Source organism: Pan troglodytes, chromosome 5 (assembly GCF_028858775.2).
Source record: "Pan troglodytes isolate AG18354 chromosome 5, NHGRI_mPanTro3-v2.0_pri, whole genome shotgun sequence".
NCBI classification, from domain to species: Eukaryota; Metazoa; Chordata; class Mammalia; order Primates; family Hominidae; genus Pan; species Pan troglodytes.
The window spans coordinates 127,945,449-127,964,112 of NC_072403.2; the positions used below are offsets into that span (position 1 = coordinate 127,945,449).

The 18,664-nt window shown below is 37.5% G+C and overlaps 1 protein-coding gene and 1 pseudogene across 4 annotated transcripts in view; one reads left to right on the forward strand and one right to left on the reverse strand.

The window, feature by feature from the left end:
* FRK (fyn related Src family tyrosine kinase) overlaps positions 1–18,664 on the reverse strand; it is a 163,196-nt gene that overhangs the window by 100,738 nt on the left and 43,794 nt on the right. The window lies entirely within an intron of this gene.
* Positions 427–1,285, forward strand: LOC101058186 (triosephosphate isomerase-like; annotated as a pseudogene).

An 18,664-nucleotide genomic window follows, 5' to 3' on the forward strand; every position in this document is an offset into this window, starting at 1 on the left:
ATGTAAAACATGTCAAGACTGATCATTATTATTCATGTATTAGAGTAGGTTAAAATAGCAGATGCCTATAAAACTCCACATATGTTCTATAGAATAACAATTTAAAAGAATTCAAAAAAGAGTGTGAGAAGGAAGAAAATAAGCCAGACTTAAAGACAAATATGGTTATTATGAATAAGCATTAGCTGGACTGTGAGCTTCCTAGTGGCTAAAAATAAAGAAAACCATGATGTGTAATAAATTTTTAGTATCTGCTATGAGGAAGCAATTCAACTTTTCAAGAGAAATGAACCTTAAGCTTTTGCCCATACTAATCTCACAACACAGGTTCTTACATTTTTTTTAACATGATACCTTTTAGAATATCATAAAACCTATAATCCCCAACCTAGAAAATCACAGAAGGCTGACGCTGACCTTCAGTGCCTCAGCTCCAGCGCCATGGCGACCTCCAGGAAGTTCGTTGGGGGGAACTGGAAGATGAACCGACGGAAGAAGAGCCTGGGGGAGCTCATCCGCACTCTGAACGCGGCCAAGGTGCCGGCCAACACTGAGGTGGTTTGCACTCTCCCCACTGCCTATATCGACTTTGCCCCAGAAGCTAGAGCCCAAGATTGCTGTGGCTGCGCAGAACTGCTACAAAGCAACTAACGGGGCCTTTACTTGGGAGATCAGCCCTGGCATGATCAAAGACTGCAAAGCCAATCGAGGGTCCTGGGGCACTCAGAGAGTAGGCATGTCTTTGGGGAGTCAGATAAGCTGATTGGGCAGAAAGTGGCCCATGCTCTGGCACAGGGACTCAGAGTAATCGCTTGTACTGGGGAGAAGCTAGCTGAAAGGGAAGTGGCATCACTGAGAAGTTTGTTTTCGAGAAGAAAGAGGTCATCGCAGATAACGTGAAGGACTGGAGCAAGGTCGTCCTGGCCTGCGAGCCTGTGTGGGCCATTGGTACCAGCAAGACTGCAACACCCCAGAAGGCCCAGGAAGTACACGAGAAGTTCTGAGAATGGTGTCCAACATCTCTGATGTGGTGGCTCAGAGCACCCGTATCCATTTATGGAGGCTCTGTGACGGGGGCAACCTGCAAGGAGCTGGCCAGCCAGCCTGAAGTGGATGGCTTCCTCTTGGGTGATGCTTCCCTCAAGCCCGAATTCGTGAACATCATCAATGCCAAACAATGAGCCCCATCCATCTTCCCTACCCTTCCTGCCAAGCCAGGGACTAAGCAGCCCAGAAGCCCAGTAACTGCCCCTCCCCTGCACATGTTTCTGATGGTGTCATCTGCCCCCTCTTGCGGCCTCATCCAAACTGTACCTTCCTTTACTGTTTATATCTTCACCCTGTAATGGTTGGGACCAGGCCACTCCCTTCTCCACTTAGTATAATCGTTGGAACTAGACGTCACCAAGGTGGCTTCTCCTTGGCTGAGAGGTGGAAGGGGCAGGATTTGCTGCTGGGTCCCCTAGGCCCTAATGAGGGAAGGAGAGAAACCATCCTCTTCCTTCTTACACCCTGAGGCCAAGATCCTCCCCTCGGAAGCCATGAGTGCTGCCCTCTCCCACGGTGCCCGCGCCTGTGTGTGCTGTGTATGTGAACCACCCACGTGTGAGGGAATAAACACCTGGCACTAAAAAAAAAAAAAAAAAAAAAGGAAAAAGAAAATCAAAGAAATTTTATAGACATTTTCAAAGATTCATGAACTGTTTCAAGCCTATCCTTGGAACCTCTAGAAGTCCATGATCTACATATTAAGGATTCTTGTCATTAGAATGGACATGGGGGAAGTCTTAAAAGTCATAGTGAATAATGACAGCAGAAACTGCAAAATCTGTTTTAATGTCTTTCTTATTTAAGAGCATAATATTAAGGGATAATTTAGTGAAAATAATTGTGTAAAGAAGGGAAAGTCATATGTAAATGACTTTATGTAAAGAAGGTAAAACTACATATGTGTAATCACAATGTCTATATTTGACCTTATGGCCAGCATATTAGCTACCTTTATTTTTCATGGCATAAATAACTTCTAATAATTTCTTCTAATAATATCCTATGGAAGTATAAAATCTATAATACTCAAATAAGTAAATCTAATAGCAATCCATTTATAATTCTCTTACTATATTTTATAGTTTACTAACATACATTTGCAAACAATATATTATTTGGTTTTCCTTATTTGTGGGCTTTATAAAAATAGAATTATGTTACATGTAGTCTCTTGAAACTTTTTTCACCCAATATTATGCTACCAAATTGCACCCGTTATTATACATCACTCAATTCATTACTTTAATCTTGCATATTTTATTCAATAAATAAGCCATAAATTATTCCTCACCCATTAATAGATATTTGAATTGATTCCAGCATTTGCTATTAGAAATTTAGGTGGTATCAACATCTTCTGGGAAAAAAGATTTACTCTGACAATGGAAACGGGAAGAATTCATAGGCTCATTACTAGTAATAGTCTAAGTCTTGGGCTAGCTGGTTATATGGATGTTCATTAATTATTATGCTTTAGAACCTACCCGAAAGTTACATATATTATTTTGTATTTATAAAATATATTTTAAGATAAAATTGATAAACTAGAATATTTTATAATACTAAAAATTTTGGATAATGGAGATTCATGCTTTAAAAGATGGTAGAAATTTCTTTAAGCACCAAAATTTTCAAAAGTGAAAAATTATCTATTGGGATTCTTTGGTCTCCACTAATTACTATGTAATAATTTTGTTTTCTATCATTTTCCCGGGACCTACTAAATCAATAGCATGTCTTTCCATTTTCCTCAACTATCGCTTCCCTGAGTTAGACTTTGATAAGAGATAGCACAGAGTTCAAAGTGATTCATCATCAAAACCAGTACCTGTCTGTTTTGCTATAAACTATTGCATAACACAAATGCAAGGTATTGAGTTGCTTTTTTATTGTTTTTATCTGAAATGTCACTGTATTCTCTGGATTATAACAGCCTAAGGCTAAACAGAGGAATAGTCTATAACCACTGTATACCAGAAAAGAAAACCAGGGCTTCTTAATTCATTCCCTATCTGTCTTCTAGGAAAGTGCAAAGAGGATCGTGTGTTGTTCTTGTGTATAAAAGATTCCTTGAAGCATCTTGGATTAAGTCGTGCGCAAGATGGCTGAATAGGAACAGCTCCGGTCTGCAGCTCCCAGCAAGATCAACACAGAAGGTGGGTGATTTCTGCATTTCCAACTGAGGTACCCAGATCATCTCATTGGGACTGTTTAGACAGTTGGTGCAGCCCACAGAGGGCAAGCAGAAGAATGAGGCGTCACCTCACCCAGGAAGCTCAAGGGGTCAGGGAACTCCTTACCCTAGCCAAGGGAAGCCGTAAGGGACTATGCCGTGAGGAACGGTGCACTCCAGCCCAGATACTACTCTTTTCCCACAGTCTTTGCAACCCACAGACGAGGAGATTCCCTTGGGTGCCAATGCCACCAGGGCCCTGGGTTTGAAGCACAAAACTGGGCAGCCGTTTGGGCAGACACCAAGCTAGCTGTAGGAGTCTTTTTCATACCCCAGTGGTGCCTGGATCACCAGCGAGACAGAACCGTTCACTTCCCTGGAAAGGGGGCTGAAAGCCAGGGATCCCAGTGGTCTAGCTCAGCAGATCGCACCCCCACGGAGCCCAGCAAGCTAAGATCCACTGACTTGAAATTCTTACTGCCAGCACAGCCGTCTGAAGTCTACCTGGGACACTAGAGCTTGGTCAGGGAAGGGGCATCCACCATTACTGAGGCTTGAGTAGGCGGTTTTTCCCTCACAGTGTAAACAAAGCCACCAGGAAGTTCGAACTAGGCAGAGCCCACCACAGCACTGCAAAGCCGCTGTAGCCAGATGGCCTCTGTAGCTTCCTCCTCTCTGGGCAGGGCATCTCTGAAACAAAGGCAGCAGCCCCAATCAGGGGCTTATAGATAAAATTCCCATCTCCCTAGGACAGAACACCTGGGGGAAGGGGCAGGTATGGGCGCAGCTTCAGCAGACTTATACATTCCTGCCTGCCAGCAAAGGGAGGCCCACTAGACTAGCAGCAGATCTCTCTGCAAAAACCCCACATGCCAGAATAGAGTGGGGGACAATATTCAACATTCCTAAAGAAAATAATTTTAAACCCAAAATTTTATATCCAGACAAACTAAGCTTCACAAGCAAAGGAGAAATAAAATCCTTTACAGACAAGCAAATGCTGAGAGATTTTGTCACCACCAGGCCTGCCTTACAAGAGCTCCTGAAGGAAGTACTAAATATGGACAGGAAAAACGGGTTTCAGACACTGCAAAAACATACCAAATTGTAAAGACCATCGACACTGTGAAGAAACTACATCAACTAACGGGCAAAATAACCAGCTAGCATCATAATGACAGGATTAAATTCACACACAACAATATTAACCTTAAATGTAAACGGGCTAAATGCTGCAACTAAAAGACACAGACTGGCAAATTAGATAAAGAGTAAAGACTCATTGATGTGCTGTATTCAGGAGATCCATCTCATGTGCAAAGACACATACAGGCTCAAAACAAAGGAATGGGGGAATATTTACCAAGTAAATGGAAAGCAAAAAAAAAGCAGGGTTGCAATCCTAGTCTCTGATAAGACAGACTTTAAACCAATAAAAATCAAAAAAGACAAAGAAGGGCATTACATAATGGGAAAGGGATCAATGCAACAAGAAAAGCTAACAATTCTAAATATGTATGCACCCAATATAAGAGCACCCAGATTCATAAAGCAAGTTCTTGGAGACCTACAAACAGACTTAGACTCTCACACAATAATAGTGGGAGACTTTAACACCCACTGTTAATATTAGACAGACCAAAATGAGACAGAAAATTAATAAGGGTATTCAGGACTTGAACTCATCTCTTGACCAAGCGGACCTAATAAACATCTACACAACTCTCCACCCTGAATCAATAGAATGTACATTCTTCTCAGCACCACATTGCACTTATTCTAAAAGTGATCACATAATTGGAAGTAAAACACTCCTTAACAAATGCAAAAGAATGGAAATTATAACAAACAGTCTATCAGACCACAGTGCAATCAAATTAGAACTCAGGATTAAGAAACTTACTCAAAACCTCCCAACTACATGGAAACTGAACAACCTGCTCCTGAATGACTACTGAGTAAATAATGAAATTAAGGCAGAAATAAATAAGTTCTTTGAAACCAACGAGAACAAAGACATAACATACCAGAATCTCTGGGACACAGCTAACCCAGAGTTTAGAGGGAAATTTATAGCACTAAATGCCCACAGAAGGAAGCGGGAAAGATCTAAAATTGACACCCTAACATCGCAATTAAAAGTATTAGAGATGCAAGAGCAAACAAATTCAAAAGCTAGCAGAAGACAAGAAATAACTGAGATCTGAGTAGAACTGAAGGAGATAGAGACATGAAAAACCCTTCAAAAAATCAATGAATCCAGGAAGTGGTTTATTGAAAAGATTAACAAAATAGATAGACCGCTAGACAGACTAATAAAGAAGAAAAGAGAGAAGAATCAAATAGACATGAAAAGTGATAAAGGGGATATCACCACTGATCCCACAGAAGTACAAAATGCCCTCAGAGAATACTATAAACACCTCTACACAAATAAACTAGAAAATCCAGAAGAAATGGATAAATTCCTGGAAACATACACCCTCCCAAGTCGAAACCAGAAAGAAGTTGAATGCCTGAATAGACCAATAACAAGTTCCGAAATTGTGGCAGTAATTAACAGCCTTCCAACCAAAAAAAACCCAGGACCAGACGGATTCACAGCTGAATTCTACCAGAGGTACAAAGAGAAGCTGGTACCATTCCTTCTGAAACTATTCCAAACAATAGAAAAAGAGGCACTGCTCCCTAACTCATTTTATGAGGCCAGCATCATCCTGTGACCAAAATCTGGCAGAGACACAATAAAAAAAAGAAAATTTCAGGCCAATATCCCTGATTAACATTGATGCGAAAATCCTCAATAAAATACTGGCAAACTGAATCCAGCAACATATAAAAAGTTATCCATCATAATCAAGTCGGTTTCATCCTTCGGATGCAAGGCTTACTCAACATATGCAAAACAATAAGCATAATCCATCACATAAACAGAACCAATGACAAAAACTACATGATTATCTCAATATATGCAGAAAAGGCCTTCAATAAAATTCAACACCCCTTCATGCTAAAAAATCTCAATAAACTAGGTATTGATGGAATGTATCTCAAAATAATAAGAGCGATTTATTACAAACCCACAGCCAATATCATACTGAATGGGCAAAAGCTGGAAGCATTCCCTTTGAAAATTGGCACAAGACAAGGATGATCTCTCTCACCAATCCTATTCAACATGGTATTGAAAGTTCTGGCCAAGGCAATCAGGCAAGAGAAAGAAATAAAGAGTATTCAAATAGGAAGAGAGGAAGTCAAATTGTCTCTGTTTGCAGATGACATGATTGTGTATTTAGAAAACCCCATTGTCTCAGCCCAAAATTTCCTTAAGCTGATAAGCAACTTCAGCAAAGTGTCAATACAAAATCAATGTGCAAAATTCACAAGCATTCCTATACACCAATAACAGACAAACAGAGAGCCAAATCATGAGTGAACTCTCATTCACAATTGCTACAAAGAGAATAAAATACCTAGGAATACAACTTAGAAGGGATGTGAAGGACCTCTTCAAGGAGAACTACAAACCACTGCTCAAGGAAATAAGAGAGGACACAAACAAATGGAAAAACATTCCATGCTTATGGATAGAAAGAATCAATATCGTGAAAATGGCCATACTGCCCAAAGTAATTTATAGATTCAATGCTATCCCCATCAAGCTACCACTGACTTTCTTCTCAGAATTAGAAAAAAACTAATTTAAATTTCATATGGAACCAAAAAAGAGCCCACATAGCCAAGACAATCCTAAGCAAAAAGAACAAAGCTGGAGGCATCATGCCACCTGACTTCAAACTATACTACAAGGCAACAGTAACCAAAACAGCATGGTACTGCTACGATGCAGATATATAGACCAATGGAACAGAACAGAGGCCTCAGAAATAATGCCACACATCTACAAACATCTGATCTTTAACAAACCTGACAAAAACAAGAAATGGGGAAAGGATTCCCTATTGAATAAATGGTGTTGGGAAAACTGGTTAGCCATATGCAGAAAACTGAAACTGGACCCCTTCCTTACAACTTATACAAAAATTAACTCAAGATGCATTAAAGACTTAAACGTAAGACCTAAAATCATAAAAACCCTAGAAGAAAACCTACTCAATACCATTCAGGACATAGGCATGGGCAAAGACTTCAAGACTAAAAGAAAACCTAGGCAATATCATTCAGGACATAGGCATGGGCAAAGACTTCATGACTAAAACACCAAAAGCAATGGCAACAAAAGTCAAAATTGACAAATGGGATCTAATTAAACTAAAGAGCTTCTGCACAGCAAAAGAAACTATCATCAGAGTAAACAGGCAACCTAGAGAATGGGAGAAAATGTTTGCAATCTATCCATCTGACAAAGGGCTAATATCCAGAATCTACAAGGAACTTAAACAAATTTACAAGAAAAAAACAAACAACCCCATCAAAAAGTGGGTGAAGGATATGAACAGACACTTCTCAAAAGAAGACATTTATGCAACCAACAAACATATGAAAAAAAGCTCATCATCACTGGTCATTAGAGAAATGCAAATCAAAACCATGAGGAGATACCATCTCATGCCAGTTAGAATGGTGATCATTAAAAAGTCAGGAAACAATAGATGCTGGAGAAATAGGAATGCTTTACACCGTTGGTGGGAGTCTACATTAGTTCAACCATTGTGGAGGACAATGTGGTGATTCCTCAAGGATCTAGATCCAGAAATAGCATTTGACCCAGCAATCCCATTACTCGTATATCCCCAAAGGATTATAAATCATTCTACTATAAAGACACATGCACACATATGTTTATTGCAGCACTGTTCACAACAGCAAAGACTTGGAACCAACCCAAATGCCCATCAGTGATAGACTGGATAAAGAAAATGTAGCACATATACACCATGGAATACTATGCAGCCATAAAAAAGGATGAGTTAATATCCTTTGCAGGGACAAGGATGAAGCTGGAAACCATCTTTCTCAGCAAACTAACACAAGAACAGAAAACCAAACACTGCATGTTCTCACTCATAAGTGGGAATTGAACAATGAGAACATGTGGACACAGTGAGGGGAACATCACACACCAGGGCCTGCAGGGGGGTAGGGGGCTAGGGGAGGGATAGCATTAAGAGAAACACCTAAGGTAGGTGATGGGTTGATGGGTGCAGTAAACAACCATGGCACGTGTATACCTATGAAACAAACCTGCACATTCTGCACATGTATCCCAGAACTTAAAGTATAATAATAAGAAGAAAAATAAACATTCCTTGAATAGATAGATCTGAGCACATTCTTTTTCTTTTTTAAAATAGTACTACTAGTATACCAGAGGGAGGGAAAGGTATTAAAAATGTAGATTCAAGGTTTATAATTAAATATTCAAGTACCCCTGACTCAGCATTTCCAAGTTGTGGTCCTGATGCCCCCATAATCTACTACCTGTATCTGTATTGTGAAGTTTCCTTCACAAACTTCTTCATGAGTTACATATATATATGTATGTATATATATTTATATACATATATATATATTTGCTGCCTCTACTTTAAGACCTAGGACTGAACTCATTCTTCCCACAACATGACCTCAAAATGTGAGAGGTCACCCATGACAAAAACTGATGAATTTTTCTAATAAATTTGGGAAGGCCAAATCCATGGAGCTAAAGATGAACCTTCAAACTAGCCTCACTCTACTCCAACCTCCAAATATCTAACCCACCAGGGGATACTGAATACCTACCAAATCTGATGCCGTAGAAAGGGTCAAGCCTTTGATAAATCACAACCAGACATCTGTAGTTTTTTTAGGAAACTGCAGACTCTACCCAGAGATGGAGGCAGCTGTGTTCCACTTCCTCTTTTTTTTTTTTTAATTGAGATGGAGTCTTGCTCTGTTGCCCAGGCTGGAGTGCAGTGGCTCAATCTCCACCTTCCAGATTCAAGTGATTCTCCTGCCTCAGTCTCCCAAGTAGCTGGGATTACAACCATGTGCCACCATGCCTGGCTAATCCAGCTTCCGGATTCAAGTGATTCTTCTGCCTCAGTCTCCCAAGTAGCTGGGATTACAAGCATGTGACACCATGCCTGGCTAATTTTGTAGCTAATTTTTAGTAGAGATGGGGTTTCACCATGTTGGCCGGGCTGGTCTCGAACTCCTGACCTCAAGTGATTCACCCACCTCAGCCTCCCAAAGTGCTGGGATCCACTGCCTCTTTTGCTTTTGTTTTCTCTCAGCTTTGATTATCAGGATGGACCTAAGTTCCACATGTGAAGCCCTCCCATACAATTCTTTTCCTATGGTTCAACCCAGCCTAAATGTGTCACTGAAGACTTCCAGACAGAGCAGGCAGTTGCCCTTTATAATTCTCTTTTCTACAGGCTATCACCCATCATTACTTTATGAAACTGCTTTTAGTGTCACCAAATAATTATCCAGCAAACCTAATGGTCTTTCCCTCTTCCTCAGTACCTTGACCTTTCTTTAGCATTTAACTCAAAACCTCTTTATTGACATTCTATCTCCTTGCTTTGAAAAAGATGCTTTGATTTGCTTCCACTTTGATGAATTTTTCATCATTGTTTTCTTCAGTGGCCCTTTTTCTTCCCTGTATTAGTTAGGCTTTGTTCCATCACAACTATTTAATTAGCTCATGAGTCTAAAGGTTACCACTTTGGGATAGTATCTGCTGATCTTAGCTGGGCTTGCTCAGTCAGCTGATGAGTCAGCTGGGCCAGTAGGACATCTCTTCACATAGTCTCACTTCCTCCTGGAGGTTAGCTTAGGATTTTTATGGCAGTTGCAGGACTCCAAGAGAACTAAGAAAGAAAACTCCAATGTGCAAGTGCTTTTTAAGTCTCCACTTTTGTCACATTTGCAACTGTCCCATTGGCCAAAGCACGTGATTTGGCAAAGCCAAGAATGAGTGTGGGAGGAGACTACCCCAAGAATGCAGATGCAAGGAAGCACAAAAAGATGGGACAGTTACTACAACTTACACACCACTTATTCACCTAAACTACAGCTATTTAAATCTAAAGACTTGATCTTTGCCTCATTGCTCCTGTTAGACTCTCATTGATTCTTAGAATCCTTGTGAAGTTTAAAATATTCTGCAGTTCTTATATTACTGTGACATCTATAATACCTTGGTGTGAATGCTTCAAAATCCATTTTTACAGAATAGAGTTGGCTCTTTGCCTTGACTTTTGTGTTTCTAAATTTCCTTTGGACATTTTCACTGAGATGTTCTACTGGGGCTTCAATTTCGACATGAACTAAAATTGAATGTATTATCTTCCTCTCTGTTTCAACCATTCCTTCCTTGTCTGCTTCAATAAAAATTACCATATGACACATGTATTTATCTTAATGTTTCACCTGGTCCCAAGTTACATTTTTTGTTGTTTTGAGACAGGGTCTTGCCCTTTCACCTAGGCTGTAGTGCAGTGGTGAGATGCCAGCTCACGGTAACCTTGACCTCCCAGCTAAAGCAATCCTCCCACCTCAGCCTCCTGAGTAGCTGGGATTACAGGCAAGCACCACCAGGCCCAGGTAATTTTTGTATTTTTTTTTAGAGATGGGGTCTCGCCATGTTGCCCAGGCTGGTCTCAAACTCCTGGGCTCAAGTGATCTTCCCACCTCAACCTCCAAAAGTACTGGGATCACAGGCATGAGCCACCATGCTGAGCCCCCAAATTACATATTTTTTGTGTCAGTCTCTTTCTCCTCTCCTCTTCTACATCTAATTTGTAGTTTTACTTCTACCATTTACCAAATAAGAATATATGAATTTACTTAAATTTTACCTTTAATTTCCTTGCCCTAAAAATAGTGATAAGAAAATTTGCCTTGCAGAGCTATTAGATGGATTAAATTAGTTTTGTATGCTTAGCGCATTGAATGTATTCAAAAATGTTATTTTCCTTCCCCTTAAGTCTTCTTGATTCTTATTCTTGGGATTGTTCACATCCCTGCACTTCTTTTTTTTTTTTTTAACAGTACCACAAATTAAAATTAAGCCCTTATAACCTCAAGCCATGGACCTTTGAAATATAATTTCACTATACTTCTCTATAATTAGCTTATCTCTTCTCTAATCCATTCCTACCTCCTCGTAGTCTTTTCAAAGCCCTGCCTTCTATCTATTTCTATTTCCCATTAGATAAAACCCACTCTTTAAACTATCATACATGCTCTTTTCCAAAACTTGTTCCTGGCTATTTTTCCAGATTTGTTTCCCATTGCTCTTCTCCATGAATGCTTCAGCTAAACTCTACAACTTGCCATTCCCCAAATACACTTTTACTTTCCCTCCTGTATATTATTCAAGGAATTGTACTAAATTGTTCATCTCTCTAGGCTTTTAGAAATTCAGCTTGGTAAGCATTGAGTAAAACTAAATAAGACAGTCTTTCTGCTCCAGGAAATTTACAATCTCAGGAGAAAATAGATAGTCTCACTTTATGATATTATAAATTCTCTGGGGCACAAAGAGTCTTGCATAGTTTTCCAGGCAATCAAAGACTTTACAGCCTCATAAGACAAAAGTTTTATAGCTAGCTGTTATATGATAAAAGTACAGGCTCTGAGAGCAAGCTGGAGGCAGATAAATCTCACTTCCATCATTTACTAATTGTGTGGACATAAGCAGTTTACTTAAACTCTTTCAGCTTCAGTCTCCTCATCTGCAAATGGGGGTAATAAAAGCATCTGTCTCATAGGATAATAATATAAGACAATGCAAGTTAAGTTATTTGTATGGTAAGTGACATAATGGTATGCTCTCAGTAAATGTCAGTTATCCCTGACCATTGCTCTACTAACAATAAATACAAAATCATGGGAAAACAAAATAAATTAAGAATTCTTTCTATGAAGGTTAGAAAACTTTTAGGAAAAGGGTCATATGAGCTGAACCCTGAAAGGAAGGTATGATTTCCCCCAAATCAGGACTGATCTCTTCTATCTCTGCACTCATTCTTCCAACTATTTGTGTCTTCATTCATGAGTTGAACATTGTTTTTTACATGCACACTACATGGCAGACAGTTTGTGACACGCTTATGGCATTTATCAGCATCTGTCTATGCTAACTGAGGAAATGAAAATTAACTCTTGACATCCTGGACCTGGACTGGCACTTAACGGCTAGACCTTGCTGTCTTCTGTTGAACATAAATAATCTCACAAAACATCAACTTCAGACGAGGCTACACTGTGACTATGATGGATCAAGACAAAAACAAGATCAGATCATTCCATAATCAAGTCTCAACACCCACAAAAACATGGATATTGTCCATCCTAAAAAATGACCAAACATCTACTTATCTTGGCTAACCTGAGTGACTGATGTTTCTTAACCAATTCTAGCTTTATTCCCAAACTAATCTTCCATCTTTCTCAATAAGATTTATTAAATACCTAATTACACAGTTATTCCCATTTCTTAACAATATCCAAAACAGAGCAATGCCTGCTTCCTTAAAATCTCCCCAAAGTCACATCCCTAGATCTAATAGTGGGCCCTATCTAACACCCTCTTACTGAAGTGCTCTACTCTTCACCATGTGTGTTCTCCTTCCCTGCAATGAATAATAAAACACTACAGATGTGTTCCTGATGTGCTTTTGACAAAGGGCATTGTCACAACATTCTTGGTTTACTAATCTTACCTCCTGAAACTGTAAAATTCTCTGGAGAAGAGTATTGTCTTATTAATTTTCATATCTCCCACTACACAAAAACAGTGTCTTTAATAGAGTAAATACATACAAAAAGTTTGTTGAATGGATAACTGAATCTCATAGAAACTATTTTCTTCAATGACCAGAAATGGTGAAAAGACACTGGAGAAAGTGTCCTGAATCCTGCTTCTCAGAAGTGCAACTAGGAGTATCCCGAAATTATTCTCTAGCAGTGACTTTGCAGGCAGCACAATGCTGGAAGTTGCAGGGTGGTGTCTTGGTATGTCAGAATTAATTATTATTCAGAAATGGTAAAAAGATATATGTGAGATCAAAATAGCATTACAATTACCTTATAGCTATCAACAATACTGGCCTTTCAGAGGAACCTTAAAGTGGGATCTTCTGAATCATCCAAATCATGCTGCCAATGTGGTATACAACATTTGTGTTAACAGGAATATTTACTATGAAATAGTATTCTAAATGTCTTTCAAGTAAGATACCTAGTATAAAGTTCAAAAGTTCCTATTAATTTACTGAATTGCATTTTTATTTTACCCATAAAAAGGCACAGAAATCATGAAAAAAGTATTTGATTGAGAATTTAGTCTGAATTTAAAGGCACTATAAAATGCACCATCTGAATATTAAAAATATGTTAATAAAAACATGAAAGAATCTGACATTCAATCGACTCAATTGGTAAATAGAAAAATATTCAACTAAAAAACTTTGTAGAAAAAAATGGCATCATGACAGAAAGATATTACACAAGGGACAGTCTATGACAGTATCTGAATTTATCCAAATAAGCAATAAAGTAGGTGATCCAGAGTATATGATCTACATTTGCATCTACGCATTTTAGCAAATTTCTTCTGTTACATTAATCTTCAAGGGAACAGCCATATAAACTAATACTAAAGTTGCAGGCTTTAGGAAAATATCTGTAAGGAACCCTGCAATATCGTTAAAACTGCTATTAATCTATATAACTACCTTCCCTAGGGAAACTGGCTCAATCCTTTCAATGCTAAGAAGAGCTAAGAACCCATATTTAAAATGGGAGTCAGAGAATGCTGCAGAGAAATTAGTAGTTAATTAGTGAGAAAACTAGTAAAAAGAAGATAAAATTATTTTTTGGTAATGTTAGAATGTACAGTAAAAATCTATTAATATTCAGTAAAGAGTCAGACTTTCAGCTTATGTAAGCTGAAAAATATTTCATACACATAATAATTAGAAATTATGTATATTGAGCATAAAAACTGAAATTACAAGTCTGGCTCCACAACATTAATTTTGTAAATTGGATCTACATTTGCTCTCCATTTAAAAGCTCTAGCCAGTAAATCCTCTACTTTAAATATAACCATAGTATGGTTTAATATGTGTATATGTGATTTTTAGACGCCATTTCAATGAGATTTACAGTCTGTTCCTGACTTGATATTCAGTCTACATTACAAAGAATATTTGAATTGGTCTACGACTCTTAAGTATTTTCTCCCCAGAGGTGGATTAGAGCAACTAATTTCTGAGAACCTGGGAATTATGCTTTTATGACTGTGAGTCTAACCAAATATTAAGGCGTGAGCAATTTCATTGAGAAATGAATAAAAAATAGCTTATGCCTTTAATGTAGAATTTTCTGGTAGGTAAAAATGCAATTCAGAGAGGAACAGTTAAAGAAGAGGTGTCTCTGTGGGCTGCTCTTTAAAAGACCTGAGATTTGTAGATAAGCAATCATTCATTTAGTTATTCATCTACCCAATCAGTGCTTATTATTCATAGGTATCATACTAAGCTCTGGGAGGAGCAATGGCTCACCTTTCCACTACCCACATCCATAGTTTACAGCACTGCAGAAAATAAATTAGCAGTAAAGACAAAGGGTGCTAACAACTCTAGGCAGGAACACCTCATGTAGTCTAGTATGTCAGGAAAGGCTTGGGGAAGGAGGAACAAATAGGGTGAGACTTGAAGGATAAGTTAAGCTGGTCAGGAAAAAAAAAGAGGAAGGAGAGGGTTATAGGCAGAGAGAATAGCCCATCTGAAAACCAAGGCTGCAGGTGAGGGAGAGTGCAGACGGTCGAAGACTGAAAGACACTCAATGTCCAGGACACCTGTTACAGGGAAAGAATATTGTGAGCTCAGACTAGAGTGGGGGTGTAAAGTATGATCCATTTAGACAGAAGTAAAAGAGGAGCTGCCAACTAAATGAAACATAATATTTATTAAACCTTACTATGTGTCAGGTTCTCTGCAGTGCACCCTTTCTGCACAGTCTCATTTATGTCACATAATGATCCTATAAGATAGGTGTCACTGTGATTCCTATTTAACAGATGAGAAACTGAGGCAGAGGGGTCAAGTAATTTGCTCAGGCTCACACAGCTAAGACATTACAGAGTCAAATTCAAATCTAGATCATCTGAGCCTATATTTTATGTTCTTAGGCATACCATAGGCTAGGTCAAAAAGGGTAACCAGCATTATATTTCAGTAAAACTCTATACACTAATGTTTGGATCTAGTTGAAACATTCACCAGAAGAACCCAAAGGCTGCTCTTATTTATATTGTCCACATAGATTCTCACTATTGTATTGGTAGTTAGAAAATCTGAAGGGAATTTTCTGAGCTGCAACAAGAATTAATTGATGCAAAGTTTTGTTGGTTTTTCCTCTTTTGGTAACCTCAAGAACAATGAAAGTGCACAGCATATAGTAGCTGCCAAAAGAATTTAGTCCTGCTTTACTGTATAGAAGGTTGTGTCTACTTTGACTATCTCAGTTTGGTGAGATTCTTGACTTCTATTCATCAAAAAGCAACACTAGGATGTATCTGCAGAGACAAACCATGGAATTAAATTAATTCATTTGAACAAAAGTAAACCAATTTGAATCCAACAGAACATTTTCTTTTCAAAGAATAAATTTGATCAAGTTAAAATTTGGGTTCTAATCTTTAAGACTGGAGCTCAGTAGTTAATGATTTATTTCACTCACATAAGATTTTTCCCATTGTTAGTAATTTGTAGAAAACCTGAAAAGCAAAAATAATCAATACTTTTACTAAAGAGTGATTCTGAATGACATATTGCAATTGGAAATTTTAAAGTATTATCAATGTTGCTACTTTTCCTAGAAAAGACTCCTAACTCATTTTAATGATGCCATACTATGTCACTTCACTGGTTCTCAAAGGTACTTTGAGATGCATGTAATCAAGCTTTACTGCTATTAATTACTTAACACAGGTATTAATTAAACTTCAACTGGGATTTTAACATAGTTGAATTGGTTGCTCTTTTCTTCACATCTATGATTTTGCTATTATTTTTATGAAACATATTCTAATTTAGTAGTTAATTATTTTTCTTAAAAATAGTGGCAATTTATGTAAAAATTTATTATATAACAAATTGAGTTAGTTATATTAACATAAACAGTACAATTATATTAACATGAAGTCATATAATGTTATACCTGAGATGAAATTTTTTGATAAATTATTTTAAAAACGTATTTGTCATATTCTTATTTTACATCATCATAAATAACATATGGTGAAAAATAAAGGATGGGGACAGTAACACTAATTAATCTCATGGCATTTAAATATGCTTTTGGTTGACTTAAATGATTTGTGCTAAAATTTTTATCTTGATTAATCCAAAACACTTGATAAACAACCATATGTATATTTATAGTGTATTTTTTATAAATATAGTATTATTTATATAGTATATTATATATTATATTATACTATAATATTATATATTATATAATATATAATAGTATATTATACATTATAATATACTATATAATATTATATAGTATATAGTATAATATAGTATATTATAATACTATATTTTATAAATATAGTGTTATTTATATATATAAATACCTTTTTATTTCATTTCTAAAATTATAGTAAGTATACTTTGTCTTAGAGGAGAGAACTCAGAAATGCCAGGCATTATTTTCAGGCATTTATTACTAGGTATTATTTTCATTTTGACACATGGGCATTTAGTCTTCCCTGACAACTTACACAAAGGGAACAAAATAAATGATCTAGATAAAGAACAATTGTGGAACTGATCGCACACTGGTGACTTTTAATAATTCAAACTTCTCAAAGTAGATAACATCTATTATGTCAGAGTGGATTATGAATATTCTGATGACTTTTAAAATGTATTAAGGGTAATGTTAATTTTTAAACCACATTGTTTCTATACCTATAATTAAGATGCAAAAGCTGGTCTCATATCCCAGCTAAGAAAAAAATCTGCTGACATTTAAGTTGAAAATGATTAGGCACACTATGTATAATTTGTATTCAATAATTATTAAATTCCACAGCATTCAAATGACAAAATAGCAAAGCCTCACTCTATTTTAAAACGGTGATATAAGAATCTTTCCAAGAATATACCACTTTGTTTCACCATGCTGCTTTCTTCAAGCTCGACAATGGCAATCATCATAGGTTAGATAAAATCTTCAAAGAACTCTAGTCTGACACACTAAAGAGCAGCACAAGCAGGAAAATATGGCCTAAATACATGGAGAAAAATCCCATTACTTTTATACTTCAGAACATTCTAACATTTTTATACCATAATCATAAACTACCAACAAAACTACAAGTTACAAATATTTATTCTTGCTTTCTTTTTCAAGGAAGCCACTGAAATGATGAATAGATGAGGAATTGGAAATTACCTACCTTTCACAGTAATAAGAGGAGAAGAAAAACTTTCTACAAAATCCAGTACTTTGCTTCTTCCCCTGCTAAAGTGCTAACAAGAGATACAAAGACACCATCGTAGGTCAGTATGGGTGGCTCCTCTAGCCCTCCTACCCACAAAGGTATGCCATGCTCAAATTTAGGAGATAGAAATAAACTTTATGGCCTTTATTGTTTCACACATAAGTGTGGAAATATTTCTTAACATAAAGCCAAATTATATATATATAACAAAGCAAATACTAATTCCTCTGCCTTTGCTGAGTCATTCACTTAGCACCATACCAGGCCTATAGAATGGACTTAAGACAAAATTATTGATTCACAAGTAAGAAGATACACAAGAATATGACCTAGAAAAATGTGGAGCTTAATAAACAATAAACTTTAGAGATGATTGTAGTGATCTAATTTTCTTAATAGAATCTTCATTTATGTCTTTGAGAAGTGTATGGAGTCAGAAGTTCAGCATCACATTTCATTGTTGTTATCATAACTTAAACTTAACATGCAAAGGGGAGTCAAATCAGCTATCTCAACTGCTGCCCTTGGCTTGCATGGTCAAGTTGGCGAAGCAGAAATCATCAGTGGCTGGCTTATGTGATTATGTCCACCCCATTCCCCTCCTACCAATCCCCTTTCTGGGAGATTAAACTGATCTCATCTCTGACCCTAGTTCAATTTAACACAAAAGTATGTTAGACAACACCTAAGGTACACTTTAACAATTAAGCAAACAATTGTTCATTTGGTTTTTGTTTTTTTTTGGTTGGTGGGGATTCGAGATAGGGTCTGGCTCTGTCACCCAGCCTGGAGTGCAGTGGCACAACCATAGCTTGCTGCAGCCTCAACCTCCCAGGTTCAAGCAGTCTTCCTGCCCCAGCCTCACTCTCTCGAGTAGCTGGGACTACAGGTTTGTGCCACCACGCCTAGCTAATTTTTTAATTTTTTTGTAGCGACTGGGTCTCACTATGTTACTCAGCCTG